The sequence below is a fragment of the Apis dorsata genome, unplaced genomic scaffold (assembly GCF_000469605.1).
Source record: "Apis dorsata unplaced genomic scaffold, Apis dorsata 1.3 scaffold_486, whole genome shotgun sequence".
Taxonomy (NCBI): Eukaryota; Metazoa; Arthropoda; class Insecta; order Hymenoptera; family Apidae; genus Apis; species Apis dorsata.
In genome coordinates, this window is record NW_006263721.1 from 120,264 (window position 1) to 123,765 (window position 3,502).

Genomic DNA, 3,502 nt, shown 5'->3' on the forward strand with positions numbered 1-3,502 from the left:
TATGTTTATATTTTGGTAAATTTACATTTACCAAAGATCCGATGATTGTCTTCTTCCATTGCTCCATTCTGCTAAATTTATAAAATTTACCAAAATTTACCAAAAGAAATTTGGACGATGGGCGCATGCGCCGTCTTAAATTTTATCAAATTTATCAATGTTTTTTGACAAATTTAATGGAAGAAGGCGATCATCGAATTTTTGATAAATGTAAATTTGGTGATGATGATGATGACGATATGCATCTTTTATATATATTTTAAAAATTCAGCAGAATGGAGCAAAGAAGGCGATCATCGGATTTTTGGTAAATTGATTTGGACGATGATAAGCATGTGCGTCTTATATTTTAAAAATTCAGCAGTGGGAATGGAGCAGCGGGCGATCATCGGATCCTCGGGCGAGGATATACGATCTAATTAATCGAATAATCGTACGTGGAATGCAAACAGCGTATAAACGCGTAGAAAAAGATGGATCGATGTTCTCGATCACCTGTGAGACCGCTGTGTCGTGGCGCATGTACACCTCTCCCGCGTAGTTATCGTTCACCGATCGCGTTTAATTACAGCTTTCGATAATTGTACTTTTTATCGAGACCGATCGAGCGATGCCAACCAACGCGTTCCTATCACGTTTAATCCCTTAAACTTTTTACCCCAATCCCTTTTTATTCCCAGCCTCATTAGCTCTCGTTTGTCCCCGTCGATAAAGGATTTTTCTTTCGAGGATCGGATCGATCTCGAGGAAACGATTTTACGATCGCGTATTTAATCAATTCCCTCCAAAATTTAAATTATCTTTCTATCGCGCCACGAAATCGATAATCGCGTAAACCTCTTTTACTTCCATCCTCTCCCTTTCTCTCTCTCTCGCTTGGATTTTCGATTCCTTTCGCAGGTAAAAAAGCATCGCGGATAATAACGCTGCTAATTCGAGCGTGTTTGCTACACTGCGATTACATCTTCACTGTGTTTCTCCCTCTTTTTCTCTTCTTTCCTCCCTAGTTTGATGAACGTCGTACGTTGGAGAGAAATTGCTACCGGCGTGGCAACAACGCGCCATTGCAACCGCGTACAACCGATTTAATAAGATCCTCGTAACATATATATCGTGGTTCGTGTTAACCTGTAAGTAGCAATTGAGAACGTCGTATAAATCAGTTATCGTTGTGTTATTGGGTTCACGCGGATCCGAATATGCTTGCCAGCAGAGTTAGCCGTTTAATCCCCCGTTGAAAAAGGGTTAGTTAAAATTTCGCTTCGAGCAAATATTAAAAATGATCGAACAACGATATTTATTCATAATTGATCCTCGTGTAAGCTTGTTCTTCGATATCGCAGTTATTATTATTATTATAAAATTTTGAGCGATAAATTACCAAAATCCATCCGTTTCGTTTCCCTCGATCTCCACGAAAGGAAATCCTTTCTCGAATCGCGTTAAACGTTCTTAAACGCATCGCGGATGTTGTTGTCGTTTCTTTCATTTTTTCTTCTTCTTCTTCTTCTTTTTTACAGTTAAAATTGCGCACTCGTGAAAAAAAAAAGAAAGGAAACACGTTCCAGCAACGAAAGCACGTTTCCAGCAGGGTTCTAACGAATAGCGAGGCTTTTTGCCGCGACGCGACGTGATAACGATTCGTGGGGAATGCGAGGGAAAAATGGCGGATCTCTCCGGCCATCAGCGGCGGAGACCCTCTTCCCTTTCTTTGCGGTCTTTCGTCCACTTTACTTTCTAGCCCTGATGAACCGCGCCGGTACGTGAGACTTGTTATATACCCGCCGCTTACAACCGAGGGGACGAAGGAACAATCAAGACAGGCAGGCGGAAAAGCTCATCAACCGAGGAGAAGAGGAAGAGATTAGGATTGAATCGGAGGCAGGCCTGCCCCGCTGGAAAAATGCCGACTAGGGATGATTTATGCTCGCGACGTTCGATTAACGAAGGAGGGGAGGGGAGTTGATTCTTCCCTTCTCTTTTCTTTTTTTCCGTTGCGATCCGTTAATCACGCGAATAAATATCCTTTCACTTTTGGTACAATAATTATTACATTATTAGAGATTTCTTAATACATCGTTGAATAAGTAAAAATGTAGATATATCGAAAGTTTCTAATCAGAATCAGCGAAAAATGGCGCTCCAAATGGGCTGATGACGACTCGTGAGCCTCGGTATTAATAATCAATTGCCACGATCAACGTCGAAAATCGATGTTGAAAAATTTTTTTACCCAGACCGTGACATGGAAGGGAAGCAGGCAAAAATAAAAAAAGGAAGAGGAGAAGCAGAGATCGTATCGTAATTGATCATCGACGGGATATCTATTTCGTTAGCTCGACTACCGTTGAGATCGATTGGTTATCGAGAATCGATCGGGAAATCCTTTGCAGTCGTAGAAATCTCGCATCTTCTACTACATAACCGTTCCAAGATATGACGTTGATTGCTCGTGGCGGAGGATGAACCGCGCGAGTCGATGACCTCGAGGGTGCTCGATCCACGAGAGGGGAAGGGAGGAAAGGACGAGGAGAGGAGGACTATCGAGGAAAAGTGGATTTCCATTAGACGTCGATCCTTTGCGTGACTGATCGTGGCTGGCACGTGTTTCCTCGTAATTTGCACGTATTTTTGAGCGAGAAAAAGAAAGAGAGAGAAAAATTGAGGAAACAATTCTCTTTATGATAAACGCGACGGGAGCGGAGGAGGGATCGATGAGGAATTCGTCGAGACGCGAGTTGGTTCGTTGAACTATAAAAAGCGCAATTAAGCCGGCGTAAATCACGTTGGCCCGGCCAAAAGCGAAATTTCGTTCGTCGGCCAGAGGAATTTTAATTGCCCTTCAATTATCCTCGAAACTCGGCTAGCCTCGGTGAGACGAATCTATCCTAATCGCACAACCGGTGATAAAATCTTCTCGAGAATCGTGTTTAATTATCGTCCTCGGACAATTTCAATTATTCAATTGGAACGAATCTCAACATTTTCGATGATGATTCTCTCTTCCCCGATGGATCTCTTACTCGAGTGTTATCCGTGTTTCTATGATCAAGAAAGGATCGTGGAAAAACGTTTCCAAAGAAGAGAATTATTTTCAATTTTCATCGAAAATTATTCGTCGATAAAAATTTCGAAAACGCTTGCCGACGATTATTCGAGCGGACTCGTCGACGTGTTTTCTTTTTTATTCATTTATATAAGGGTATCGAGAAGTTCTTTCTCGAATAATATCACGAAATCATAATATAGTAATTATTGATGAATTAATTAAATTAACAATAAAAATTGATAAAGATAAAAATCTATAAATTTTAAATTGCTGTTCTAACTAATGTATTTAGTAAATTAAATGATAGAATAATTGGTCACGGTCTTAATGTAAATATATGTGAAATGGAAAATTTGTTTTCATTTAAATAATAATTAATTAGATTCAGAGAAATAAAGAATTAATAAAATTGAAAATACATATCTTTGAATAATAGATATAAAAATTTCTAAT